The following is an 18,080-nucleotide window of genomic DNA, read 5'->3' as shown; positions in this document are numbered from 1 at the left end:
AAAATAAAAATCATAACTTTTTGAAAAATAAAATTAATGCAAGTTCGTGAATTAAATTTAATTTTAATTAAGTTGGTCCGTATTACGAACCAAAGGCACGAACATGAGCATGGTGGACGTATGGCTCGTCGAGCCATACGAGGCCATTATGCTTTGACTGAGCCGCATGCGACACGGGCAGCAGCAGCTACGCTGCGTGCCTCGTGCGCGCTAGGCAAGGAAGGGGCAGGCGGGTGAGCTTGTGGGGCTGCGACGAAGCGAGGCGCAAGCCTTGCGACGTGCAGCACACACACGATGCACAACACGCACGCAGGGGCAGCTACGCTGCGGGGACGCGGTGCGCGCGCGCGTTGAGGCTGGGGGTGTGCGAGCCTTACTCGTGCGCTCTTGGGCCTCACGCAAGGCACGGGGCTGGGCGCAAGCCTAGTCCGACTAAGTAATTGGACTTTTTTGTTAAAAATCGTTTAATTCGTTGGGCTTCGTATATTTGCATTAATTTGGGCTAACGGGATATTTAATTTAATATTTTATTTGCTTGGGCCGGGCCGCGAGTTTTAATTTGATATTTCATATTTAATTATCCGAAATAATTATTGGTTTGAGTGGGAGCCACTAAATGAAATTAAAATGAAATAATTATTTTAATTATTTTCGTAGGTCGCATTATTTTAATTAAATTCAATTTTAATTAGAATAAAGTCTAAGGATTAATAATTTGGAAATTGATTAATCTTTTAGGACGCGTTTATGTGAACGTGAATTTTAATTAATTCACGTAAATACTTGCATATTAACATGGGCCATTCGTTTTAGCATACGAATGAGTGAATGCATAGAATATATATTTTATGTAATGCAGGTACTCCAAGTGACTAGTATGGCCAATTTAGGATAGTTAAATACGGTCTGCGTACCGTTCTATCTTTGAATGTAAAGTTTTAAATATGGTCTGCGTACCATGGAAATTTTGATGTAATTTTATTATTTTCAAGTATTTCTAAGTTTAGAACTTTAAGTTAGCATTTGAACGAAGAATCAAGACGATGCAGCTAACAAGGAGGTGATGAAGATTGGATGCTTCAAGACAAGATGTTTTGGGCCATACTAGATCACCATTTATTTATGCAATTTAATATATATATATATATATATATATATATATATATATATATATTATGCGTGAATGTATGAATGTATGTATGCTTTGCATGAACAGGTTGTTTCCTATGAATCGATTAGTTTTAAGTTCATTAAATAATCGAACCAACATAAAAACAACTAGGTCCAAGTAATATTGAGTTTAAAAATTGCCTTCCAAATCAACACTTACAAAAATCTAGGGATCTAAGATAGTAGGTTTACGCTAAAGCGAGGTGCTATTTTAGTTGACTTAGGTGGTAAGGCATCCTAAAGGAGCACGTTGATTGTGGTTACAACTCAAACAACAATGGAATTAAGTTGTGGCAATGGGATAAATTATGGCATTAATTTATTAACCAAGAGTAATTTGTAGATTATTAGCAATAGGTTTTTCTTACCTAAAATCTTAAACTACTTAAGACATGCTAAAGTTGCTTAAGGATTTAGGACTTTTGGGGTCTTGGAATCGTTTCATTCATTTTGGACCATGTTTTTGCTTTTTGCATGAATGAAATGTTTTAATAGCTTTAATGATTGCATGTTTTGCTTTTATTTCAAAGTTATTGAATTGTATGAATGGTTATTTATTGCAAATTCTTTTCGATTGTAGTAATCAAAATGGCCGCAATCAAAACAAAACTCAAAGTAACTGAAATGCTGGATGTAAAATTGAACCTATCAAATTTTCTTGATTGGGAGAGGAAGCTTCTGCAAGTCCTCAGGTGGAACAACATTGAATATGTAGTTGACCTTCCCATCCCCAGCTATTACTCAAAGGATATGACTCCAGAAAAGCACTGTGCGTGGGCGAACCACATGTCGCTAGTGATGGATCTTATTCTTGGCTCTATCCCCAATGATTGGAGTGCAAGGTTCGTTGCATACGAGCCATGGGCACTCCTAAGGCATCTTAGGGATATATGTCGTGGTAGATTCCAACATGGTGGTCAACATGTCGACCAAAATGTTTTTGAATTGGTAAATTCATTTGAGGATCTAAAGCTTAACGCTCCACTGGGTTGTTGCTTTGACGTCGAAAGACAAAAAGCAAGGGAAAGGGTCATTGATCTTGAAATGACAGAACAGACGCCAATAAGAACTCATACAAAGAAAATGGTTGGGCTTCTCAACCGGCTTGAGTTACTTGGTGATCCATTCCCAGATTCTGCAGCTGCGGGAATACTTTTGAATTCTCTTCACCCTGGTTATAAGAAATTCAAACTACTCTATTTCTCCAAGAAAAGGGAGAATACTCTTAGTGAACTAATTTACTTGCTTCATCAGTACGAATTGGACTTTGTAAGTGATAAGCAAGCATCGCTAAAAGTAAAGAGTAAGAAAATCAAGAAAAAGGTTCCGGGGAAGATCCAAAGCAAGGGTGCATCTCCATCTACTTCAGGAAGGCAAGTGGCGCCATCCAAGAAGAAGATGAAGAAGGATCGTTCTCCATCTACATCGCAATGCTTTAATTGTAATGAAATTGGTCATTACAAGCGAGATTGCCCCAAACTAAAGGAAGAGAAGAAGGACGGAAACGTTGCTTCTCCTTCAGGTATGTATGTTATACATTGTAATCTTGCTAATTATACTTCTTGGGTATTAGATACTGGTTGTGGCTCACACTTATGTTCCAATTCGCAGGGACTAAGGAGAAGTAGAAAGCTTGATAAAGGCGAGATGGATATACGCGTGGGAAATGGAGCACGGATTGCTGCATTTGCCGTAGGATCTTATTTTATTTCTTTGCCTAGTGGGTTTGTTTTGGAACTAGAAAACTGTTACTACGTTCCTAGTATCACCAGAAACATTATTTCCGTTTCAAGTTTGGATTCTAAAGGTTTTGGTTTTCAATTTAAAGACAATAGTTGTTCTTTTTCTTTGAATGGAATGTTTTATGGTTGAGCACAACAAGAAAACGGTCTTTATGTGCTAGATACGAGCAAACACATTTATAACATAAATACCAAAAAGGCTAAAACTGGTGATTCGGATCTCACATTTCTGTGGCATTGTCGATTAGGCCATATAAACATAAAGCGCATGGAATTACTTCAACGGAAAGGAATTCTAGAATCATTCGACTTGGAGAAGATTGATCTATGCGAATCTTGTTTACTTGGCAAAATGACAAAGCAACCTTTCTCAAAGGTGGGAGAAAGAGCAAGCGAACTACTAGGGCTAATACATACGCACGTATGTGGGCCTATGAGTACGAAAGCTAGAGGTGAGTTCAGCTATTTCATAACGTTTACGGACGACTTCAGTAGATATGGCTATATTTACTTGATGAAGCATAAGTCTGAATCGTTTGAGAAATTCAGAGAATTTCAAAATGAAGTAGAGAATCAACATGGCAAGAAAATCAAAGCTCTAAGATCGGATCCAGGAGGTGAATATCTTAGCCACGAGTTTGATGACCATCTAAAAGAATGCCGTATTCTTTCTGAATTGACTGCTCCGGGGACACCTCAATGGAATGGAGTGTCGGAACGGAGAAATAGGACCTTACTCGATATGGTCAGGTCAATGATGGGTCAGGCCGAACTTCCTTTACAGTTCTGGGTACATGCATTGCAAACTGCAGCACTCACACTGAATCGTGCTCCGTCAAAAGCTGTTGAAAAGACTCCATACGAATTATGGACTGGGAAACTTCCAAAGTTGTCTTTTCTGAAGATTTGGGGTTGCGAAGCATATGTCAAGCGATTAATTTCGGACAAGCTACAACCTAAATCTGACAAATGTTTCTTCGTTGGGTATCCAAAGGAAACTATGGGGTATTATTTCTACAACAAGTCAGACAACAAGGTATTCGTTGTTCGTGAGGGTGTCTTTTTGGAAAGAAATCATATTTCCAAATTTACAAGTGGAAGAATAATAGACCTCGAAGAGATTCGAGACGAACAACGAACTCAGAACTCTTTAGAAGCAGTTCAAGTTGATGAACCTCCAAGGTCTTTAGAAGAGCCAGTGGGAGTAGTTCCTCAAAACGTTGTTGCCCCTCGTAGGTCAAATAGAACTATTTTTCAGCCGGACAGATGGACAGGCGTCCTCTTGACTGAAAACTTAGACGTTCTCATATTGGATAGTGATGAACCTATGACTTACAAGCAAGCTATGACGAGCCCAAGCTCCACTAAATGGTTAGAGGCCATGCAATCTGAAATAGAATCCATGTCTGAAAATCAAGTCTGGGATTTGGTTGATTTGTCGGATGGGTTCACACCTATCGGATGCAAATGGGTCTTCAAATTGAAGAAAGACAAAGATGGAATTGTATACATATATAAGGCTAGATTGGTAGCAAAAGGTTACATGCAAGTTCACGGCGTTGTCTACGATGAAACCTTTTCTCCAGTCGCGATGCTTAAGTCTATTCGGATAATCCTTGCGATTGCCGCTTTTCATGACTATGAAATATGGAAAATGGATGTCAAAACTGCCTTCTTGAATGGCGTTCTTGAAGAGACTGTGTTCATGACACAGCCGGAGGGTTTTGTCGATCAAAAGAACCAAGGAAAGGTATGCAAGCTTAAGAAGTCCATCTACGGGCTAAAGCAGGCATCAAGGAGTTGGAATAAACGATTTGATGAAGCAGTCAATAAGTTTGGCTTCATCAAGAATCAGGACGAATCTTGTGTATACAAGAAGGTCAGTGGGAGTAAAATTGCATTCCTAGTCTTGTATGTTGACGACATACTGCTTATTGGAAACGACATTCCTATGTTGGAGTCTGTAAAGACTTGGCTCGGGAAGTGTTTCTCAATGAAGGACTTAGGAGAGGAACAATACATATTGGGAATCAAGATCTATAGGGATAGATCTAAGAGGCTGATTGGATTAAGCCAAAGCACTTACATTGACAAAGTGCTAGCTAGGTTCAATATGATGGAAGCCAAGAGAGGCCATCTACCCATGTCACATGGCTTATATCTAAGCAAGAATCAGTGTCCCAAAACACCTGATGAGCGTAGAAAGATGAGTGGAATTCCATACGCTTCGGCTATTGGATCCATCATGTATGCTATGATTTGTACAAGGCCGGATGTTTCGTTCGCACTCAGTGCAACGAGCAGGTACCAGTCAGAACCAGGTGAGGCGCATTGGACTGCTGCCAAGAACATCCTAAAGTACCTGAAAAGGACTAAGGATCAGTTTCTGGTTTATGGTGGTACAGATGAGTTGATTGTTAAGGGCTATACGGACGCAAGCTTTCAAACCAACATAGTTGATTTCAGATCACAGTCTGGGTTTGTGTTCTGCCTCAACGGCGGAGCAGTAAGCTGGAAAAGTGCTAAGCAAAGCACTATTGCGGATTCTACAACTGAAGCCGAGTACATTGCTGCCTCAGAAGCAGCAAAGGAAGCTGTTTGGATTCGGAAGTTCATCGAAGAACTTGGTGTTGTCCCCTCCATTAAAGGACCAGTGGCTTTGTATTGCGACAATAGCGGAGCCATTGCCCAGGCAAAGGAGCCTAGGAGCCACCAGAAGTCCAAGCACGTACTGCGGCGATTTCATATACTTCGAGAGATCGTTGAAAGAAAGAAAATCGAGATTTGCAAGGTTGGAACTGACGACAACGTCGCGGATCCATTGACTAAACCGTTGCCACAAGTGAAACACAACGCACCTGTAGCAACCATGGGAATCAAGCATGTTGGAGGATGGCTTTGATTTTCTAAGTATTGTTTTAGAACATCTATTAGATCTATGTTTAAAACAATTGGTTTAACCATTTCATATTTATGAAATTTATTTATTTCATATTCATTTAATTGTGGTTTAGAATTAAATGATAAGTCCATGTGATTCAAATCATTCAAATGGGATGTCAAGATGGATTCTTCGACAAAGAAACACCCATAAGTGAACTTGAATATTGAAGTCACAAAGGATCCCTAATCCAGGTCATTGAAAGGTGGACGACCAATGACTAATGAAGATTAGATTGCAAGTAGATTACTTAGTTCTGTTTCTTGAACTAGAGTGATTGGATGTCAGAATCTTTTGCATAGATACTTATTGGATCTTGTATCGGATTGACCATGAGAACGCTTTAAGAGATTAAAGTCATGTCATAGGTAGTTCTCATTAATGGTGATTAGAAATCGTTCCTCAGAACATGAGCGATTATGTCTGCTCGTTTGAGAATTAGTTCGCTTTGATACTAGATAAACGTCGCACCGTAAAAGGAGGCTATAAAAGCAGTTATTGGGCGTACTATGAATCAAAGTGAGTGTTCATTGATTGCAAGAATGGATTGTCCTCCTATCTTTGATAGGATATGGTGTTGTTGTGTAACAAGGCCTCTCGGAGAGTTAGATACTGTAAAATGCATGGTCGTGCTCAGAATGGTTAGGCTTAACCTTTTGCAAAAGTTTGACAGTTGAACTCTGTAATCCGAGAAACACTTCTGGACCTAATAAGGATGGCTTGGATCTTACCTTATGTTCAGTAAGTAACACTAAGTGACAAAGGAATGTGGATGCACACTTGTCTGAATGACAAGTGGAGGATTGAAGGAAATATGTCCTTCACCCAAGGTGCATTAAGTCTAATACCAAGGTTCAAATTAATTGCGAATAATTAATTCAGTGAGATTAAGTGATCGGAACAGCTAGCTGGAGCAATGCTTCCGATCAGTGAGTTCTAATGGATATTGAACTCACAACTTACTCTTGACTGAGCCTACAAGGTCACACCAATGACACGTAACAGATCACCGGATTAAATGAATCGGAAATTCATTTAATAGCTTTTCGGGAATTAGTTGGAAACGTATTATACGATACGACCTTTGTCGGAATCGTATATCGTATCGCGAATATTCGTAAGCTGGGCGACACGAATAAATCGTATCGTACGACGGTGATTCGTCGTATACGAAACGAAAATAATATATCGGAAATATATTAAATCGCGAATACGAAGGGCATCGGAGTTGCCGGCCCGTCGAGCCAAGCACGTAAGCATGCAAGGCCCAACGAGCCAGCAAGCTCGCGAGCAAAGGCGAGCAAGGCCAGCCCATTGGGCGCGAGCACGCAACAGCACGCAACAGCGCATCGCAGCAACGAGCGAGCAGGCCCACGACCCAGCTGCTAGGCGCGCGCGCTGTGGGCTTCGGCCTGCAGTGTGTCGCTGGGCACGGGCGTGCGGTCCGTGTGTGCTTGCGTGATGTGGCCGGTCAAGGCCTTTGGTTCTTGGCCGGTTACATCATTAATACAATAGGTCAATTGTATTATTCCAACAACACACAATTCATTACTCAAAACCCTAGAGACACAGAGAACCCTAATTCTCTCTGTGCCTCCAAAGTGAGTTCTTCCCAAAAGAAAAGTATCTTGATCAATTGTCTAAGCTACGATTATCAAGACGGATCTGATCGTGTCGGTGAACCAAGTAGAGGAACGACAAGTGGAGTTCTTTGTTCGTGTTCGTTGAAAGATTATTGTGGAAAACACGCTTTGAATGTAAGTTTGCTTAATCTGTGCTTTATACATGTTTCCTGGCTTTGGGGATTGTTCCGCACATGTTATTATGTTTAACTATATTCCCCTACAAAAATCACTCGATTTCATTGAGTAACGAAGAAACTGCCGAAAAACTGCGTACATGTAATAAATAAACGCAAATTTGCAATTAATTACAATTACGAAATTAATCACCCCTTTTAATTCCTTGCAATTTATAAAATTTAACCATTTTAAGAAATTATTATGGAATTAATTAGAGGCTCGTGATACCACTGTTATGTTATGATACATATAAATGAATATAAATCATGCGGAAAAACCATAAAAGCCAGGATTCCAAATTAATTGCCACATAACAATTAGCATAATTTAGGATGCATACTCTTTGTAGCGTGCCCTCCCTTGCTGCGCCCGAACCGAACAAGAACAAGTCTTTAGGACTCCAAGTGTCGTCCCTCCGTAGAAAGTCCACAGCACGTCCGGATCCGCCTTAGGTTTAATTAACTAGAATCGCCCCAAAGGTACTATGTATTTTCGGTTTTATGAAGCAAAATAATGACTGAATTTTGTGCCTAAAATTCTTATGAATACTTGGAAAAAACTCGTTTGAATTGTGAACTATAATAATATATTTATAAGGTATGGAAACGGGTATTAGAATCCTACTAGGAAACGAATTAACTAATCTGAATTTAATCTAAATTCTATTAATTAATTATCTAGTAGATTTAGGAATTTAATCTTAAACGAATCCTACATGATTTAGGTTTCGTACGCAAGCACAAACACACACGAGCTTGACCCACATGCGCGCAGGCCATGCCCGAGCATACGGAAGGCCCGCAGCAGCTACGAAGCCCACGCGTGCTGCCATTGTGCTCGCAGCCTTTGGCGCGCTGGGCTTGGCCTTGCGCTGGGCCTGGCGTGGCCTTGGGCTGCTGTGAGGCGCGCTAGGCTTGCAGGATATGGGCTTGGCTTCGCGATGGGCCTTCGTCTAGCAAGCTCGTCCAATGCTAATTCGTACGAAGCGCTTCCGATTAATTTCCCGATTCCGAAATTCATTTCCGATACGAACAACATTTAACATTTCCGATTCCGGAATTAATTTCCGTTTCGAACGAATATTTAATATTTCCGTGTCCGGAATTATTTTCCGATTCCGATAATATTTCCGATTCCGACAATATTTCCGTTTCCGGCAATATTTCAGATTCCGGCAATATTTCCATTTCCGATAATATTTTCCGATACGTACCATGTTTCCGTTTCCGGCAACATCTACGACTTGGATAATATTTATATTTCCGATACGATCCATATTTCCGTTTCCGGCAATATCATCGTTTCCGGAGTATTCATTATTTGCCTTTGACGATCTCAGCTCCCACTGAAACCAAGATCCGTCGATTCCGAATATCCATAGATGGAGTATAGTATTTAATGCCATTAAATACTTGATACGTTTACGTACTATTTGTGTGACCCTACGGGTTCAGTCAACAGTAAGCTCTGGATTAATATCATTACTCCACTTGAACTAAAGCGGCCTCTAGCTAGGCATACAGTTCACTTGATCTCAATGAATTATTAACTTGTATAATTAATACTGAACCGCATTTATTAGACTTACTATTAAATGCATACTTGGACCAAGGGCATTATTTCCTTCAATATATTATTCATTAAGTACTCCATTTATGAACATTCGGAAACGACGGATCTCGATTCTAGTGGGAGTTGAAATCGTCAAAAGGCAAAATAAAGAATACTCCGGAAATGATGATATTGCCGGAAACGGAAATATGGTTCATGACGGAAATATAAATATTATCCAAGTCGTAGATATTGCCGGAAACAGAAACATGGTTCGTATTGGAAAATATTATCGGAAATAGAAATATTGCCGGAAACGGAAATATTACCGGAATCAGAAATATTGTCGGAAAAGGAAATTATTTTCGGAATCGAAAATATTAACGGAAACTTAAATATTTGTTCGAAAAGGAAATTGATTCCGGAATCGGAAAACGAATTGGAAGCTCGACAAGCGACAAGACGGCAAGCGAGTCAGCCCATCGCTCGACAAGCAAGCAAGGAAGCAGCGCCAATGGGCCTCGCCAAGCCAGCGAGCAAGGCTGCAGCGCCAATGGGTCGCGCCAAGCCAGCGAGCAAGGCAGCAGCTCCATGGGTCGCGCCAAACAAGCGAGCAAGGCAGTAGCTCCATGGGCCGCGCAAAGCCAGCGAGCAAAGCAGTGCAGGCCCGCCAAGGCAAGGCTGCAGCGTGCTGGGCCTTCGGCCAACTGCGGATGTGGCTAGGCCTAAGCAGGCACGCGCACCAACGTGGCCCGTTGTGGCTGCGTTGGGTTGTTTTGTCTTGGGCTCCAAGAAAGGTCTGATTGCTTAATTCCCAAGTAACCTTGGATTAAGTATTCCTAGTCCTACTAGAATTGGTCTAATTAAGAGTTTAATTAATGTTGCAATTCTAATAGAATAAGAATTTCAATCCTAGCAGGGTTGGTAATTCTTTTCCTAGTAAGACTCAAACTCCTTATTTCCTACCCTATAAATATGAGGCTAGGCCCTCATAATTATATACATCAATTACATTGAAAATCATATTATTTATTCTCATTGTGTTCTAGGGAGAACATAATATAGCCTAACCCGAATACATAAACCTTAAGTAAAATCCTAGTTGGTTAAACCTAAGGCGGATCCGAACGTGTTGTGGACTTTCTACGGAGGGGCAACGTTTGGGGCTCTAAAGACTTGTTCTTGTTCGTTTCGGGAGCAGCTAGGGAAGGAACGCATCACATTGTATGTAACCTAAATTGTGCTAATTGACTATGTGGGAATTAATTTGGATTCTGGTTTTATGATTTTTCCGCATGAATTATATTATTGTATTATTCATAACCTAACAGTGGTATCACAAGCCTCTAATTAATTTCATAATCAATTATAGTTAACATGGATTAAATTTTATAAATTTGCAATGAATTAAAGGGGTGATTAGTTTCGTGGATGTAATTGATTGCAAATTCGTGCGATTATTTGAATATATGTTCGCAGGATTTTTCGGCAGTTTTGTCAATAATGGTTGAAATCTTATGTTTTTATAGTGAATTTTGCATGTAAACGACGTTTTAAAATTTTGACAAAAATCAAAGATTTGATCTCGAACCCAGAATTCCCAAATTCAAAGCCTAACTATGACTTTTCGGAGGTTTTATTTTTTGAATGCAAAATTTGTAATTCTTATGATGTTAAATTACATATTTGCGAATCTTGTATGTGAATCTTGAATCTATGATTAACCTACTGTATATGTTTAACAATTTTAATGTCTAATTTGTTAATTATACAACCTAATTTGTAATTATAATAAATTCGTTGAATTTCAAATAATTTAGAATTTGTTTTGAGTTTCATAATTAATTGATAATTTAATTAGGATCCTATGATAAAAAATAACCATAAAATTTGTTAAAGTTGAAAATTTTTAAAATTTTATGACCTAGATTTTAATCCCTTACAAATCATGTAATCGGAAATTAATTTGACTAATAAATTTTCGATTTTTCTCCTAAATTTAGTGAAATTAATATTGGTTATTAATTTGTCGTTAAATTTAAATATAAAAGTTTTAAATTTTTATGAATTGTTCACAATCTTGCACGCACGAAGCAATGGGAGCTAAGTGTTACCCTTAAGGGGTGTTGCATAGTGCGGGCATGCGACGACGAGCAAGGGAGCTCGTCGCCTATGCGTTACTAGGCAGCGAGCAAGCACGAGCATGCGCGCGCGGGCATGGGCCTGTGCGGTGTGTGCTGTGCGAGTGATCGAGCAAGGCGACGAGCATCAAGCGCAAGGCAAGAGGCAGGGCGAGCAACACGACGAGCAAGGGAGCTCACGTGCCGCTGCGCCTAGCCCCCTGCCCAGCGCAGAGGAGCAAGCACAGTGTTGGCTGTTGCGTTGCTCGCTGCGATGCATCACTCGACCATCGGCAGAGCAGGCCATGGGCTTTGCACTCGTGCAGGCGGCCCATGGGCGCTGTTGCTGTACGGCTGGGGTGAGGCGTAGGTTTTGGCCTACGTCCTTGCCCTAGTTTGTTGGGTTGTTTCGTTTTAATTTTTCCGTTGAACAACGATTTTAATTAATCTAGTTTCGTAATTTAATTATTATAATTTTTTTATACTAATTATTTTAATAAAATTAAAACCTTGGTAAAATTATAATTAATTAATTTTAATCAACTGAAAATAATATAAAAGGATTTAAAATTACTTTTATGTGAGCTTTAAATTTTAATTAAATTTGTAATTTTTCGGTTGGACTAGGAAATACAATTTTATGTTTAAAATTTGTAAAGCATGTAAATTCTTGGTTTCAGTGGGAGCATTTAGTCATTAAAATCTTGATTAGGTCTTTATTTCTTTAAGGTTAAAACAACTCGATTAGAACTAATAAGGTCGAATAATTTGTAGATTGTTGGAACCTTTGATTAGTTGCTGCAAATGTTTATGTGATGCATGATTTTTTCTACTAACTTGCTATGTGGGCCATTCATTGATAAATGAATGAATGAATGGTATATTGTAAATGTATTGTTTTGCAGGTTATGGAAAGTGACTAGTATGGCCCAAATAGGATGGTAAATATGGTATGCGTACCATTAATTTGAATGTAAAATTGGTCTTATGCACCAAAGTATTATTTAAATATGGTCTGTGTACCATTAAATAGTTGTAATTAGTTTCAATTATTACATATCCTATTTGAAGAAAATGGCACCTCCCATGATGAAATTCAAGACAGAGTTCCAATCCATTTTTAAGATGGAGTTTGAAGTTGAAGCTTCAAGATGAAGTCGGGCCATACTAGATCACATTTAAATCTTATGCATGTTTTAAGTTATTTATTGCTTTAAATATGTCTTAATAATGCATGAGATTGAGGCTTGATTATGTTGCATGATTAAGGATCTTAGTTCACTTAAAAGCTAACCAACATAGTAAGAGCCCTAATATCCAAACTTTAAAATTGAGTTAAAAGGTGTCACTCTAAAATAACGCTTACTTGGATAACCTTTACATCAATCTAGTAATAGTTTTCCGTCATAGCGAGGTGTTACTTATTGATTCTAAAGGGGTAAGGTACACAAATGATTGTGAGTACATGTTAGTTTTGGTAAAACTCAACGATATAAGTAAGGAGTCCTTTTATTTCGTGGCAAATGGGATAGGTTTACCTAATAAGTTCTTAGACGTACCTATCAACCAAGACTAGTTTCTAGACTATTAGAAAAAGATTTGCTTACCTAAAATATTTTAGAATTGAGTCAAATACATAATGTGGTTATTTCTTCAATGATTTTGAGGATCTTGGAATCATTTTATTCACACCTGCCGGAACTAAATATTTTGAATAAAATGCCAATGACTTGTTTAAACTGCATGATTGCTTTAATTTTCAAGTTATTACTCATGATAAATGTTTAGACTTTGCATGCTTCAATGTATCTTGCACTGCTGTAAATCCTTTTAGAAAGGTAACAGTAAATTTCCTCGATTGGTATTGATTCCAAGAACGATTCACGGAAATGAGAGAAAGTTAGCAATTTAAAAATGTACGTTTCTTTTAGCGACTTTTATGGTTGTTTTCGAGTATCAAAGTCGAATGGAAAACCGATTGGTGCTTGTGAATTCAAAATACAATGTAGTTTTGAGATCATAAAGCATTGAGTTTAAACTCTCAGCTTTACCAATTCTCGAATGAGTCTAGTCCCTAGACATTCGAATAGATCGAAGCTTAGAGAACTTTAGAAGCTTCTGGTAAGATCATCTAGTTGAAGCAAAATATTCAACATAAATTAAATTGTAAGAACCTTGTTGGTGTGACATTGGACATGTCTAACAAAGTATAAAAGTCAACACTATAGAAGTCAATTCTTAAGACTATAAGAAAGGGTACAAGAAATAGGAAAACAAGGAACAAGTGAAAGGAACTTACGATTCCGTTTCTACCTATAAGTTTATGTTTCAAGAGAAGCGACCTAGCAATAAAACTTCCTTGGTATCATATACCGCTTGAGGTTCTTGCTTCAGTAATAACTCAAATGATGGAAGCTAGGATACACTAATGACCTACAAGTGGGAAATGAAGCATGACATTGCTACATTAGTTGTAGGGTCATCTAGTTTGTTTTAAGTCCTTTCAAGGCTGGAACTTAATGGCTATTTGTTCCATAATTAGCATACCTAAATTCCTGCTTCAAACATAGAAAGAGTCACATTCAAGAAAAACTAAAACAATGTTTGTTTGTTTATTTGAATGAAATGGTCATTTACGGGTTGAGTCATGTATGCTTGATTAAAACAAACAACTCTTTAACGGTAAGAAATTTACTAGGTTCAAATCAATCTCTTGATTTAAGTTCTAACCTTTAGCATTGTTTCTTAGACAATATCAACAAGGTAACGTTCTAAAGCTCTATTTTGATGGACTTTTGAAAGTTGATTGACTTCTAGATCATTCAAGACAAGCTAGTCTTACTTGTTGAAAGTAACAAAAGATATGAACTATTGTTAGAACTCCTAGACAATAGAGTTCAAAGCTAAAGAAATATTTTATGACTTTATTGTTTCACATGGTTTTGAGTGAATATGGATTTATTTACTCAAAGTGATATAAGTTTGAATATGTTCTGCTAGTTCAAAGATTCATACAAAAGTATAAAAACGTTCACTTGGCAAGAAATCATAAAGATCTAGGTTAGATCATGTTGATGATTACTTATGCCAAGAATGATCATCAATGATTGCGTGTTGTAATTTCATAACCTAGCTTAATAAGATATTGTTTATCTAAATTGGAATGATCGAAGTCAATTAGTACTTGATTCGATCAATGATGAATCATAAAGATTTTTCCTATAATTTCTAAACAAAATGCTCAACTACCACCAAAAAAAACCAAATCCGTCAAAGCTATTGAAAAGTAATTTCATAATATCTTTTCAATAATATATCTAAAGAGCTTCTAACTCAGTGGGAGCTTAGTATTTGTTATTCGACAAACTAAGGCCCAAGTATAGATATATGTTTCATTGTGATTTATTCAAATGAGACACAAGGGTAATCTTTCTACCACGAATTTTTGAGAACATAATGTTTGTTTGCTCGAAATAGTGTTATTTTGGAGATTCGTTTCCAAATTGACAAGTGGGAGAAAATAGACCTCGAAAGTTTTCGAGGCGAATAACAAACATAAACGGACATTTCGGACGCTTTTCGAAGTTCTTTAACACTTATTGTTTAAGGACTTTAGAAGTGGCTTTAAAGAATAGACATCTCTTAGAAGACTTTACAGGTGCTTCAAGGAGAACAGAATATTCAAAGGACTTTCAAGTGGGTATTGATATTCTATTGTTTGATGTTCTAAACCTATGTAGGCATAGAGTTCAGATCAACGAAACTATGATAATCTTCTATTAGATGGTGAAGAAACCTACAACTTGTAGTCAAACTATTATCAAGAATGGTAATGAGTTTGTGACTTGTGAGAAAGCTATGACGAAAATAGATTCCCTAAAATGGTTAGAGGCCATATATAGACTCAAATGTTTTAGATGGTTAAAGGCCATAAAACAGAATCAATGTTTTGATGACAAAATTGACATTTTGTTGATTTGCAAGAATAGATTAACACATATTGGTTGCAAATTGGTTTGAAGGATGAAAACTATCAAGATTTTTGGATCCAAATAATGCTTGAAATGAATGCTAGCTTATGAAGTCCGAGTATAGATTTTTGGATCCAAATAATGCTTTAAATGAATGCTAACAGAATCATGCTTGGAACTGTATTTTAGTGAAGACAATAAGTATTTTTAGTTTCATAAAATGTAGACGATTCTTATAGGTGTATAAGAAGTTTAGTGGGAGTACGTAAAAACTCAATTGGTCCTATGTGTATCACACACATATCTCTTTTTCTGAAATAATATTCAAATACTAATGACTTAGATTTGAAATTATTCATCAATGATGGACCAAGACGAAACTTAGTACATACTGGGTATTATGATCTAATTTCAAAGATCTTATAATATTGTTTTAGATTAAGTAATGGAATTTACTAAATCAAACACGAAAGACTCCGTTGGAGATATTCGACCCATATGAATAAATCTAAGTAAAGAATGTTTGAACTATGTATAAGAATTTACTAAGTTAAACATCAAAGGATCTAAATGAGATTCTTCACCTATATTATATATTAAAGAATTTAGTTGGATTCAATGTCTACTGGAACTGAATGAGCTAAAGTTGCATGGATAGAATTCCATTGGGAATTATTCTGCAAAAGAATTTATCATGTATGATATAATATAAGGATCGCCAAAAATGTGTCGTATGGCTTTAGGCATAACGAACATATACCAATCTCTATTGGTCTAAGTAAAGATCAAGTAGATTGAGATCAAGAAAACTTATGGTACTTGAAAAGTTACATAGGATTAGTTCTTGATTCAAGGAAATAAAGATATGCTAAATATTGATACTACACGCATAAACACTGGGAAAGGATCAAGAAAGATCCCTTTGGAGTTAACCATTGGCAAGGACGAGCTAAAGAGCATCTTGTTTTGAAATGGCAACCTGGATTGGAGACCATGAGTTGCTGTGTGGAAAATTAAATATTAATTTCTATGTTCTAAGAAACAGCTGGAAAGTCTTCGACATATTTGTGAACTGCTTGGATAAGCAAATCCAAACAAAGCATCACTAGCAACCTATAAAGTTGAAGTACAGTACTTATTTCCTAAGAAACAATGAAACAGAGTTGTTCACGTTAATAGTTCTTCACTGAACTTAGGTAGATCACATGTTTGTTGACTTGATGGTTCTTCATTGCAAAATGCGTAGAACCACTATTGAAGTAAGAAAGACTAGATCACATCATAAACAAACTCAAAAGATCTTATCATCCTATCTCGAAAGCCATTTCGATGAAAAAGGATATTAAGATTGGCAAAGCATGATAACTAAACCTATGCAACAAGTGAAAAACAACACTCACATTGTCGCACTGGAAGTCAAACATAGTTTTGAATTCCATTAATTGTTTTAAAGATGGGTTCGAGGCGCATGGTTGTAAAACACCGGGGTTGAACGTTTATCATATATGAAGTACTCCATTTAATCTTGGTTTAGTATTAAATGATGAGTCCTTTCAATTTGACAATATATTCAAGATAGACTGTCAGGACCAGTCCCGTGACTAAGAAATGTCTATCAAGTGAACTTGAAGGTCAAAAGTTGAAAATGGTCCCTGGTCGGAGTTTTCTATAAAGATGGACGCGTAGAAAACGTTAGACGACTAGAATGCAAGATGACTAGTAGTTCTGTTTCTTGAACTATGTGGACATGGCAATGTCGCAATCATTTGCATAGATACTTACTTGAAAAGACTAGTATCGGACAGACCTATGAACCTTTACTGTAAGAGATGAAAATCTGCCATAAGTAAATTTCATTACATTATTAGACACTAATCCTCAATACCCGAGTGATTTAGATTACTTGTTTGAGAACTGGTTACTTTGACGTTGTCAAGCGTCGCATCGTAAAAGGAGACTATAACGGCAACGCTCAGGTAATCACCTATCAAGCGAAGTCTAACCTCAAGGTCGCAAGATTGGGATTTTCCTCCCATAAATCAGGATGAGATGCCGAAAGTTGTACAAGGCCACTCGGAGAGCTAGAAACTGAAAAATGCATGGCCGTGCTCAGATGAATCATAGGCTATGATTATCTGTTTATTTGATCAGTTAAACTCTGAAATCGAGGAATACCTCTAGACATAATAAGGATGACTACTTTTACCTTATGTTCATGAGCAGACATCAAGCGACAAAGGAATTAGGAAATGCACACTTGTCCCTAAGGACAAGTGGGAGACTGAAGGAAATAATTCCCTTGGTCCAAGTAAGAATTTAATTCTAAGTCTAATAAATGCGGTTCAGTATTAATCAACAAGTTAATAATTCAGTGAGATCAAGTGAACTGAATGCCTAGCTAGAGGTCGCTTCAGTTCAAGTGGAAATAATAATATTAATCCACAACTTACTCTTGACTGAACCCGTAGGGTCACACAAATAGTACGTGAACGGATCAAGTATATAAGTGAATATATTATTCATTAAGTACTCCATTTATGAACATTCGGAAACGACGGATCTCGGTTCCAGTGGGAGCTGAAATCGTCAAAAGGCAAAATAAAGAATACTCCGAAAATGATGATATTGCCGGAAACGGAAATATGGTTCATGACGGAAATATAAATATTATCCAAGTCGTAGATGTTGCCGGAAACGGAAACATGGTTCGTATCGGAAAATATTATCGGAAATAGAAATATTGTCTGAATCAGAATTATTGTCGGAAACGGAAATATTACCGG

The sequence above is a fragment of the Spinacia oleracea genome, chromosome 1 (assembly GCF_020520425.1).
Source record: "Spinacia oleracea cultivar Varoflay chromosome 1, BTI_SOV_V1, whole genome shotgun sequence".
NCBI classification, from domain to species: domain Eukaryota; kingdom Viridiplantae; phylum Streptophyta; class Magnoliopsida; order Caryophyllales; family Amaranthaceae; genus Spinacia; species Spinacia oleracea.
Note: the sequence above shows the minus strand (reverse complement) of the source record.